The sequence below is a fragment of the Eptesicus fuscus genome, chromosome 12, assembly GCF_027574615.1.
Source record: "Eptesicus fuscus isolate TK198812 chromosome 12, DD_ASM_mEF_20220401, whole genome shotgun sequence".
In the NCBI taxonomy this organism is placed as follows: Eukaryota; Metazoa; Chordata; class Mammalia; order Chiroptera; family Vespertilionidae; genus Eptesicus; species Eptesicus fuscus.
Window position 1 is genome coordinate 53,518,127 of NC_072484.1, and position 13,275 is coordinate 53,531,401.

The window sequence follows — 13,275 nt, forward strand, 5'->3', positions numbered from 1 at the left end:
AGGGGGAGAGAGAGGGGGGGGGGGCGGGAAAGAGAGAAAGGTTGATGTGAGAGCGAAACGTTGATTGGCTGCCTCCAGACACCCCATACTGGGATTGAGCCTGCAACCCAGGTATGTATCCTGACCAGGAATCAAACTGGCAACCTTTTAGTGCATGGGATAGCATCCAACACTTGAGCCACACTTGCAGAGTTCACTAAAATTTCTTTGTAACCCCAAAATCAATACTTGGGGCATTTTCACAGTCATTCTTAGATGTGCCCAGAGAGATGAAAATTGGAATCATGCAATGCACACATCTTAGTTAAATTCAGACAAGGCAGTGCTCTACCTTCTTGTTTTCTCTCATACTGTAAACAACTGCTTTTCTAGGTTCACTTAGTACCACATTTTCCACGATTTTGTGTCTTTTGATGGTGATTTCACTATTTAAAAATAGCCCCACGTAGGGTGGTAAAGTGCTATCTAGTTTTCCTAAGTGCAAGATGGCTGTGATGTACCTTTCAGAGAAAGAGAAGAGGTCATATGAGTATTGTTCAGGCATGAGTTAAGGAGCTGTTGTGGAAAGTAAAATGATTTTTAGATAATCATTTAGGTAATCAGAGACAGGTGCACTGTTAAGATAAAGCATGGAGAACTTGGAACATAATTTCTATTTTTGTAAAGTGTTTCAGAAAGGAAGTGTTGCTCTCATCTCTGCATTACTGGCAAGCCCCCAACGCTGTTTCCTCTATAGGCATCTGGGACCAGATGCATTGCCCCAGCAGGGACATGGCACTAAACAGTTCTGCCTTTGCCAGCACAATTGCCCCACTGAAGGGACTGCATCACAGGACACAGGCAGACCCCTGCAGATGCTCTAGGCATGTTGATATTTGGGTGATCCCATTCGCCTTCAAAGGATGTGCATATCCTTGTGTGGGGAAAGTTTCCTAGGAGTACAGGTTGCTTCTCTCCTGACTGAAGAAGAGGGATGAACATGTGTTAAAATGTACGAGGGATGTGTTCTAATCAGGTATGTGAAGATGACCGACTTGGAGACAACTGCCTTGAATGAAATATTTAGTACTTGCAGTTTTCAAGAACAAGGAACCACACTGTGCAGGACCACCAGGAAGCGTAAGGTGGGTCAAGAGGCAGAACGAATTGGGGTGGAGCGGGGGGGTAGCGGGGGGTGGGCATGGTCCAGAGCTATGCTCTGGTTTCTCCAGAAAGGAATGGGCGAGGCAGAGTAGATAAATTTGAGCAAGATTAGGATTGGATGGTTTGAATAATTTCAGCAGACTCTGGGCTGTAAGGGTAGTTTCTAGTTGCCCAGTACCTGGTCCTGGGGTGATACAGGGCAGAGGAAATATTGGCCTGGGCGTATAAGAGCTAGATAAAAGAGATGGTTGGAAAGATCCGATTAATACTAGACCCACAGCACTGAGAAGCCTGCTCTACTGACCACTAATTCTGCATCCACACTGCAGAAAGTACCCAGATCCCAAGTGCCAAGGGGTGAGTGTGGTGGCAAGGCTCTTGAGTTGTGACGTCAGTACACACTGAATGCAGGCATGCCCATCGGTCTTCCACGTATCAAAGAAATGGGGATTGTAGGAGATGCTGGTGCAAGATGCTGCTTGTTAGTTTTTTCTTCCCATTTGTGCGCCAGAGCCAAGCTCTGTATAAAGGTAACAATGGCAAAAACAATACTTTTTTTTAGACCCAGGAAATTTTGTTTATATTCCATACACTTACAGGAAGGATTTAAGACTATTTGTAAGAATGGATAAAACACCACATATTAGTATTAAGTAGAGCAAAAATAAAGGGGCCAGGAATGGAAAGAGATGGTACTTGGACCAATAATAGCATGAATTAAGTTTGTATCAAGAAAGGGAGACTAAAATGTGGGCCTGGATGGTGTTTTCCACTGGTGGGTTCTCAGAGCATTTCTACTGGAGCCCTATTCACAAGGGAGGGTAAGTTTGGTCACATTGACTGTTCTCTGCATTTCCTGACAAGTGGTGGAAGGTGTTGCCATGTGGACATGGACCAATTCTATGTAGGTAAAAAAAAATAGCACTAATAGCATCCACATTAGCAACTGGAATGCAGCACTTTGCACATCTTTAAGGATTAATTTCATCTTTGTTATGAAAAGAAAACCAAACACAGGACTTCCCAAATACAAAGAATGCTTCCAAATTCATTAAAAGGACTTAGAACTTTAGTTACTTCAAACACTTTCAAGGAGCTTCCAGGTTGGTAGGCATGTGGAGATTTGGGGTGTGGCACGCTTGGAGGACATGGGAGCTCTGGGTTTTTCCCAACACCTCGCCCCATGTAGCCCTTCCACCTGGCTATGCCCGAGTTACAGTGTTTTAAAATAAGCTGGTGATCTACATGTGGGCCTTCAGATAGCAACCAAAAGTCCCACCACATATGATTCCTGAAGAGTGATACCAGAGGGCCAATTGGAAATCTTAGGACCACCTGTGCATCCAAACTTTGGGTCTTACTAAAACAGGGTTGGGGCCTTGCTTCTTTCTCTGCTAGAACAGGAACTATAAAAATTGGTCCATCTCCTTACAAGATTTTGTCAAAGCAAAATGCCAAGAGTTACTCTGTGTCTGCAGGGCACAGCAAATGGGAGACACTGTTCCGTTCCTCTAGGTCAGTGGTCGGCAAACTCATTAGTCAACAGAGCCAAATATCAACAGTACAATGACTGAAATTTCTTTTGAGAGCTGAAAACCGACTGCGCGTGGGCCACGAAGTTTCAATCGCACTGTATGTGCGCACCCGCACGTGGTATTTTGTAGACGAGCCACACTCCAGGGGCCAAAGAGCCACATGTGGCTTGCGAGCCGCAGTCTGCCGACCACGGCTCTAGGTCGTGGATGCTCTGAATGCCTCAGGACCCATCTCTAGAAACATCCAAGAAGCGGCCTGTGTGCAGCTTCTTTCCCTAAAAATGCTCGTTTGCCTAACCAGGCATGACAACATAGGAAGCAGGAGCTCTAACTCGCAGCCTTTCAGTGTCTCACTTTACCCATCTGTGAAGTGCACACAGGTTATCAGATAAGAAAACCTCACCTCCTTTCACAATTCTGAGGAGTCTAGTGGAAGATGGATGTGGGACATCTCATTGTGCCAGATAACCTGAGGCGACAGTGACTGTACAACTACTGCTAAGACCAGAACCCAAATGTTCCTAGTAAATATGGAAGCAATATGGTTTCCATCTATCTTTTTTTTTTTTAATGGACTTTCAGCAACTGAACGCAGAGCAGGAGAAGATTTAACCTACAGTGTTTAGCTCTGGATAATGCTTACTTTTATGGAGGGCATGTCCCTGTGACATTATCATCTATATGTATTTTCAGATTCACTTATGCATAGCACCTCTCAAAATGGAGTGTGAGAGTATTAGGTACAGCTTTTAAAAGTAAGATGTTCTGGGAAAGAACTCTCAAATGAGTGTAGAACTTGATTTGAGAACTCTCAAATGAGTGTAGAACTCTCAAATGTCCAATAAAGCCTCTCCACTCATCCCCAAACATAAAATTCCCTCTATGCCTCTACTCTGCATGAAGATGGCTTATGCACTGGCTTTGGAGTGGTGCTAGATGCAAGATCTGCAGAAATGAGAGAAATGTGATGCAAGGAAATACTCCTGCATCTGGCACATGTTTGGGGGCTAAGAACCACATCAGAAGAGCAGGCACTGACTTCATATCAGTGATTGGCATGATGTAGCATCTTTGTTGCGCAGGCTGGTCCTTTCATCTGGATGAGTTGAATTGTTGATGTTGATGACCTGCAAATTAGCACATGGGCTGGATGCCTGCATCACACATTATTGGGGTCAAGAAAGTTTGTGAGGAGTCAGCTGCCACTATCTGGCTCCCACGCTGAAATACTGGGTTTTCCAAACATGTTTTTTCAGAGTATGTTAATCTTGGTAAAAAAGCCAAGAGTAATTGTGTATGAATGTATATTAGTTACCAGAAGAAAAGCAGAGGGAGAAGCACTGAGAAATGACAGAAGATCTACTGCAGATTCTTGCCTGAATTCTATTTATATAAACCAACAAAGCCTGGCCATGTTCTACATACAACCTCAGAGAGCTGTACAAAAATGTGTTGTGGGTAACTGTGTGTGAGTTTGCCCATGTGTGCAAGTGTACGTGTGTGTGTGTGTGTGTGTGTGTGTGTGTGTGTGTGTACCTGTGCACAAGCTTAGGCCTGCAAGGTCTTAAGGCACAACATTTGTAACATACACTCCTGCTTAGCCTGTGCCACCAACATTTGTCTTGTGGGTTTGGCTCCATCTTGGGAATCCTCATACCCATCAAGGTCAGGGAGGAGGTGGGGTTTGAAGATGGGATCCTGTATTACTGCAAAGCTATACTTTTTTTGGGGTGGAAACACACTGGAGGCTTCTCTTATTCCATAATGAAATAACTTGAGAATATTCTGATGCACAGCAGTGTCTGAATCCCCCTCTGGGATCTGTGGCAACAAATTGGGCTTGGAGACCAGAGTGGCTACACTGATTTTCTGGTTGCAGTACCCTTTTGCTCATGGGGATCCTGGTCTTTGAGCTTTTTTTTTTTTTTTTTTTTTTAATCTTCACCCGAGGATATTTTTCCATTGATTTTTAGGTAGAGTGGAAGAGAGAGGGAAAGACAGAGAGAAACATTGATGTGAGAGAAACACATAATTGGTTGCCCCCTGCATGAGCCCCAACCAGGACCCTACAACCAAAGTATGTGCCTTTGACCGGAATCGAATCCCGGACCCTTTGGTCTGCAGGCCAACGCTTTATCCACTGAGCCAAACCAGCTAGGATATATTTGTGCATTTTTGATAAGGTGGAAGACATGAGGGTGTCAGAATTGGGAGAGAGTTTGGTGGAAGGGATGTTGATATTCCTGGGCACAGAGACAGCCTACAACAAGAAAATAACAAAAACAAGACAATAAAACATCAAACTCTAGGGAAGGGACAGAGTCTGATTTCCAGAGTTATTACATTATTAGATTCAAATATTGAGTTTTCAACATAAGAATTATAAGGCATACAAATAAATAAATAAATAGGAAAGTATGGCCCATTCAAAAGAAGAAATAAACAGAAACTCGTTGAAAAAGACCTGATGGTAGATTTAGTAGACAGAGACTTTAAAAGTGTGTTAAAATGCACACACACACACACACACACAAAAAAAAAACCCTAAAAATATAGGGACTGTCAAGAAAATTCTGCATGAACAAAATGGACCTAGCAATAGAGGAAACAAAATTCTGGAGTTTAAAAGTTAAATAACAAATGAAATATTCACTAGAGTGATTCAAAGTCAGATTTGAGGAGGCACGAGAAAGAAACAGCAAACGGAAATATAGGAATAGAATTTATTGAATCTGAAGAACAGAAAAAAAGATTGAAGAAACATTAACAGAGTCTCAGGGACTTGTGGGACATCATCAAACAGACCAACATACACACTGTGGGAGTCCCAGTGGGAGTCCCAGAAGGAGAACAGAGGAGAAAGGGATAGAGAGAATATTTGAAGAAATAATGGCTGAAAATTTCCCACATTTTATGAAACATCCAGGAAGCTCAGTGAACTCCAAGAAAGATGAACTCAGAGACACATCATCAGACTTTCAAAAGCCAAACAAAGTATCTCAAAAGCAGCAAGAGAAGCAAATCCTCATATGTGGGATCCTCAATTAGATTAACATTTCTCCTCAGAAACATTGAAGGTCAGGAGGCAGTGGACTGATATATTCAAACTGGTAAAAGAGGGAAAAAAACCCCACATCCTTTCAACCAAGAATCCTATATTCAACAAAATTGTCCTTCAAAAGTAAGGGTGAAATTAAGGCATTTCCAGATAAACAAAAGCTGAGGCATTTGTGACCACTAGGCATACCCTGCAAGAAATGCTCAAGAGAATCTTACAGGTGAAATGGAAGGATGCTAGACAGTAACTCAAAGCCATGTGGGGAAATAAAGGTAAATACATGAACAATTATAAAAGAGAGTTTTACTCTAACAACTAGAGGTCTGATGCACGAAATTCATGCGAGGCGGGGGGGAGAATGGGTCCCTCAGCCCAACCTGCGCCCTCTCGCAATCTGGGACCCCTTGCTTCTAACTACCCGCCTGCTCACTCCTTGCTGCTTGGCTCGCTGCTCCTTACCACTTGGCTCGCCGCTCCTTACCACCCGCCTGCTCGCTCCTTGTCCCTTGGCTTGCTGCTCCTTAGCGCTGCCACGGAGGCGGGAGAGGCTCCCACCACTGCCTCTGCGCTCGCCAGCTGTGAGCCCAGCTTCTGGCTGAGCAGCGCTCCCACTGTGGGAGCGCACTGACCACCAGGGGGCAGCTTCTGCATTGAGCGTCTGCCCCCTGGTGGTCAGTGTGCATCATAGTGACCAGTTGTTCTGGTCATTCCACCATAACAGTTTCTGGGCTCTTATTATATAGACTAGAGGCCCAGTGCATGAAATTTGTGCACTGGGGGGGGGGCGGGCGGTGTGTCCCTCAGCCCAGCCTGCACCCTCTCGCATCCACAGGGATCAGGCCTAAACCAGCAGTCGGACATCCCTCTCATAATCCGGGACTGCTGGCTCCCAACTGCTCACCTGCCTGCCTGCCTGATTGCCCCTAACTGCTTCTGACTGCCAGACTGATCACCCCCTAACCACTCCCCTGCCTGCCTGATCAATGCCTAACTGCTCCCCTGCTGGCCCGATTGCCCCCAACTACCCTCCCCTGCTGGCCCGGTCACCCCCAGCTGCCTTCCCCTGCTGGCCCGGTTGCCCCTAACTGCCCTACCCTGCTGGCCTGATCACCCACAACTGCCCTCCCCTGCCGACCATCTTGTGGCGACCATCTTGTGCAAGGGCGTGACAGTCAATTTGCATATTACCTCTTATATAGGATAGTTTGTAACTAGTTTCTTTTTCTGTATGATTTAAGAGACTAATACAAATTTATTAGTCTAAAGGCTAGTTTTAGTCTAAAGGCTAGTATTGCAACTACATGTTTTGTTTTCTACATAATTTCAAAGACTAAAGCATTTAAAAGAATTATTAGTTTATGTTCCAGGGCACACAATGTATAAATATGTATTTTTGTGACATCAGCAATCAAGAGTTGGGGATATAACTGTTAAAGAAACAAACACAGTGTGTCATTGAAATTAAGTGGGTATGAATCCAGATTGGAATGTTGTAATTGTAGGATATTAATGGAATCCCCATAGTAACACCAAAGAAAATAGCTATAGCAGCCTTAGCTGGTTTCATTCAGTGGGTAGAGCATTGGCTTGCGGACTGAAGGGTCCCAGGTATGATTCCGATTAAGGACACTTACCTCAGTTGCAGTATCCTCCCCAGCCCCGGGCCCTGGTCTAGGCTTGTGCAAGAGGCAACCAATCAATGTATGTCTCTTACATATATTTATCTTTCTCTTTCCCTCTCTGTTCCACTCTACCTAAAAATCAATGGGAAAATATCTTCAGGTGAAGATAAAAAAAAGAAAATAGCCATAGCATATATACAAGGAAATATATAAAAGAAAATGAGAAAGGAATTTAAATGTTTAACTACAAAAAACACACATACACTAAACATAAAAAGTAATTCAAGGAATGAGGGGCAAAAATATATACAGCATATGGAAAAGAAATAGCAAAATCACAAAAATCCTTCCTTATCAGTAATTCAATGTAACAGTATTAAACTCTCCAATGATAAGACAGATCAACAAAATGGATGAAAAACACTGCCAACTATATGCTGTCTACAAGAGATCCACTTTAGATCCAAAGAAATAAATTGATTGAAAGTAAAAGGCTGTAAAAAGAGATTCCATGCAAATAGTAACCAAAGATACCACAATTGGCTACACTGATATTAGAACAAAATGACTTTAAATAATAAAGATAGCAGGAGAAAAGGGAGGACATAATATACTACTAAAAGCTTCAGCAAAACAAGATATATAAACATTTAGACACTTCATGATGAACTATCAAATATTAAGAAAAACTGACATAATCAAACAGAAATAGTTCTAACGTAACAATTGGAGACTTTAGAACCCCTTTCAAAATAATGGATATGAAAACCAGACAGACGTAAGGAAATAGAGGACTTACAACAAATGAACTATATCTAACAGACATACAGAACACTACTCGACAACATACATTTTCTTCTCAAGTGCACATGGGACATTTTACAGGTTGGACCAATTCATTTTACAGGTTGGACCAATTCAATTAGGTCTCAAATTCTGTCTCAATAGATTTTAAAACATAGCTATCATACAGTATCTTCTATGAACATAATAGGATGAAGTTAGAAATCAACAGAAATTAAGTGGAAATTCAAATCTGGAAACTTAATAACACATTCTCAATCAATGGATCAAAGAAGAAATGGGAAATTAGAGGTGAATGGAAATGAAAAGACAACATATAGAAACTTATGAAACAGCAGTGAAAGCAATATTAAGTGGGAAATTTATAGCTATAAAGGCTTACATTAAAAACAAAACGAAGGAAATGGGAGATTCCTAATACTATCCATAATAAAAAAATATATTTAACAAGAAAATAAAGAAAATATAAAATTAAAAAAGATATTAAAGAACAATGTAACTTTACAATTTAAGTGACTAGAAAAAGAACAAACTAAACCCAAAGCTAGCATAATGAAGGAAATAAAGATCAGAGCAGAGATAAATGAAATAGATAATAGAAAAACTACAGGATATTGATGAAACAAAATCTTGGTTCTTTAAAAAGAGCAACAAAATTGGCAAATCTTTAGTGAAAATAAAATTTTAAATTACTAAAATCAGAAATGAAAATAAGAACATTACTACCACTGCTACAGAAATAAAAAGGATTATAAGAGTATGAACAATTATATAACAACAAATTGGAAAACTTCAATGAAATGGACAAATTCCTCGAAACAAGAACCTACCAAGACTAAATCATGAAAAAATTAGAAAATCTGTAGATCTATAACTCATAAGAAGATTGAATTAGTAATCAAAACTCTCCCAACTACAAAAAAATGCCCTGGACCTATGGCTTCATCGTTGAATTCTACCAAATGTTTTAAGAAAACTAATAGCAATTCTCCTCAAAATTTTCCAAAACCTTGAAGAGGAAAAAATCACTTCTTAACTCATATCTGTCCTGATATCAAAGACAGACAACGACACTACAAGGAAAGAAAGCTACAGACCAACATAAGGAACATTGATGCAAAAGTTGTCAACAGCTTGGCCAACGTGGCTCTGGTTGAGTGTTGACCTATGAACCAGGAGGCCAGAGTTTGATTCCTGGTCAGGGCACATGCCCCAGTTGTGGGTTTGATCCCCAGTGGGTGGCATGCAGGAGGCAGCTGATCAATTATTCTCATTATTGATGTTTCTATCCCTTTCCCTTACTCTCTTTGAAGTCAATAAAAAAAATATTTTAGCCGAATCCGGTTTGGTTCAGTGGATAGAGCGTCGGCCTGCGGACTCAAGGGTCCCGGGTTCGATTCCGGTCAAGGGCATGTACCTTGGTTGCGAGCACATCCCCAGTAGGGGGTGTGCAGGAGGCAGCTGATCGATGTTTCTCTCTCATCGATGTTTCTAACTCTCTATCCCTCTCTCTTCCTCTCTGTAAAAAATCAATAAAATATATTTTAAAAATATATATATTTTAAAAAATTCTCAACAAAAATTCTAGCAAACTGCCCTAACCGGTTGGCTCAGAGTTTTGGCCTGTGGACTGAAGGGTCCCAGGTTCGATTCCGGTCAAGGGCATGTACCCAGTAGCGGGTGTGCAGGAGGCAGCTGATTGATGTTTCTAACTCTCTATCCCTCTCCATTCCTCTCTGTAAAAAATCAATAAAAAACATATTTTAAAAAAATTCTAGCAAAATGAATTCAGATGCATATTAAATGTATTACATGCCAAGACCAAGTGGGATTTATTCCTGGAATGCAAAGTTCAACATACAAAAAATCAATGTAATACGCCACATCAACAAAATGAAGGGGGGGAAAACAAGATCCTATCAATTGATGCAGAAAAAGCTCTTGACAAAATTCAACTTTCATGAAAACAATAAAATAGGAATAGAATAAGACTGCCTTAATATAATTAAAGCCACATGTGAAAAACACACAGCAAACATCAGTGGTGAAAGACAAAGCTTTTCCTCTAAGATCAGGAATAAGACACGGATGTCCACTTTCACCACTTCTGTTAAGCATAGTACTGGAAGTTCTAGTGAAAACTATTAGACAAGAAAAAGAAATAAAGGCCTCCAAATTGGAAATGAAGAGGTAAATGATCTCTTTTTGCATATTATATGATCTTATATGTAGAAAAATTTGAAGACTCCATACAGAAGCTGTTAGAAGTAATAAATAAATTCAGCAAATAGCAAGATACAGAACAACATACAAAAATCATTGACAGCCTGGTTGGCATGGCTCAATGATTGAGCATTGACCTATAAACCTGGAGGTCATGGTTCAATTCCAGGTCAGGGAACATTCCTGGGTTACAGGCTGGATTCCTAGGGTGGGATGTGCAGGAGGTAGCTGATCAATGATTCTCTCTCATCATTGGTGTTTCTATCTCTCTCTGAAATCAATAATATATATTTTAAAAAGAAGAAAAAGAAAAATCAATGACATTTCTATAAGCAATGAACAATCTGAAAAAGTAATTACAAAACAATTCCGTTTACAATAGCATTAAAAAGAATAAAACAGGAATTAAATGAGCCAAGGAGGTGAAAGACTTGTACAATGAAAACTGCAAAACATTGCTGAAAGAAATTAAGAAGTCATAAATGGAAACACATCCCATGCTCATGGATTGGAAGACTTCATGATCTTATTTGCCATAAAAACCTAAGAAAATAATTGTCTATAAAGTGATTTGTCTTTTAACTATTATTGTATTAAGGTAATAGAATTACAGGGTTCAAGTGACTTCAAAAAACTATCATCTGGTATATTCCTTTGTGTTTGGTTCACTATTTTCTCTCATCCATGTACATACATAGTGTCAATTATCATCCATATTATGGTACCTTCAAATTTCTACCCCAGGCTCTCTCCTTAGGTCCAGACCTGTATTTCCAACTATTTAATAATAATACCTAGAAATCTTAACAGCCATACTCAACATGATTAAGACAAAACTTGTAATCGCTTCATTCGCTTCCCAGTATTTCCACTCTCCATCCTCAGTGTTATCATTTTTGACACTTCACGCACAGCCATGTCCAACCAACGTCAAGTCTTGTTCACTTCACCTCCAATATTTCAAAGCTATCTGCTTTTCTTTAGCTTCAATGTTACTACACTAATTTCAGTTCAAATTACCACCATCTTCCCCCTGGACCTTTCCAACAATCTCCTCTTATTCCTACATCTGCCCTTCCTCTAGCCCCATTCCTCCTCCACACGACAGCCAGTTGTACTTTTTCTTTATTCTCCAGATTTTTGAAACTTTAATAAGGTTTAAAAACATCATGACTTCGAACTGGAAAACATACACGTTTAGCACACAAATGTTGTAATATGAGTCAACGCCAACTCCTTTTGAGAATGTGAATCAAATTACAGTTTTAAAAGTCATTCACATTTTAGCACATTAATGCCTTGCTGAAAATATACATATTGTAATGGTACAATATGCTTTTGTACTATTTTGTTGATTTTTTAAAAAATATGTTTTTATTTATTTGAGAGAGAGGAAGGAAGAGGGAGAGTTAGAAACATCAATGATGAGAGAGAATAATCAATTAACTGCCTCCTGTCTCCTCCTACTAGGGATCGAGCCAGCAAGAACCCGGCATGTGCCCTGACCAGAATGGAACACAGACCTAGTTCATGGGTTGATGCTCAAGCACTGAGCCACATCAGCCAGGCAATCCCCCCGACCCCCCGCCACACAAACACACACACACACACACACACACACACACACACACACACACACACACACCTTATTAAACAAGATCAAGTTCTTGAAAGTTGGTAGATAATGGATAACTTCCTGTGATGTGAAATTTCCAATGATAACAGTTATATTTTGTAACAGAATACTTTCTATAAATTTCTTTTCCTATCTTAAAATTTAAAAAGCAAACATTAGCTTAGTAGAGGAAGACCAAACTTTATTGAAACTGCTTGCATACAAAATATGTTGCACTATACCCAAATATGTCAACATAAAAATCCAATCTGTTGTCGCTAATATGTACAGAGAATATTGCACAAGAGCAGTTACATTACAAGGTCAGTTTACCTTAGTTAACTATCTACCATATTTTAAACCCAAACAGCTTACAGATAATGTGCAGAGTACCAATTTCTGTTTTTCAAATATATACATTCACAGAATAAGTAACTAAAAATCAACATCAATGTTTGGCAGTACAGTACTTTTAGAAGACTTTTAAACATTGTTGAAATCATGTGCAGTTTGTTGCCATTTTTATATTCTTACTATATTTGTATGCAAGGAAAGTTTACTGTAAAATGAAAATTCAGAGAAACAATCACAAAATGCATCAGAAGCAGAACTTCAGTTTGTACAGCTCTGCACAGATTCAGTGGTACTCCAACTTGGAGTTAAGAAAAATGCCAGCTGTACTATCCAAATGTGAAGTTAAGAAAAATACCAGTTGTACTGTCCAAATGAAATCTTCTATCAACCCACCCACTAAAAATACTTCATTTGCTTTTCATTGGTCTTAAAAAGACCAAAACAGCTTCATGATCTGATCCATAGTTTCCTCTCAGAACATTTTCTTCCCAGTGACCTGCACTCCAGTCATTCTTGTTTCTTTGATCCCTCTGACTGTGGTTTGCTCCCTCCAGGCACAGGGCCTATTCCTGATGCTTGGAGTCATCTTCCTTGACCATCTCACTGCTTTCATCTGCTAATGTCTACTTGTCCTGGTTGTTTCTTCATCAAGACTGCTAGTCTAGATTAAGGTGACCAGACGTCCCACTTTTGGCGGGACAGTCCCAATTTTTAGCAATTTGTCCCGCGGCGTTTTAAAAAAGTCCCGGTTTTTGGAAAGAATGCACGACAAGCTAGGGAACGGCGAGAGAACGGGAAGGGAATATACGGTTTTCGGTGGCCATGTGGCTATTTAGCCAGGATATGAGTTTTATATTATTTTTGTTAATTTTATAATGTTAAACTTTAATAATAACAAATAATTGTTGAGAACTGATTATC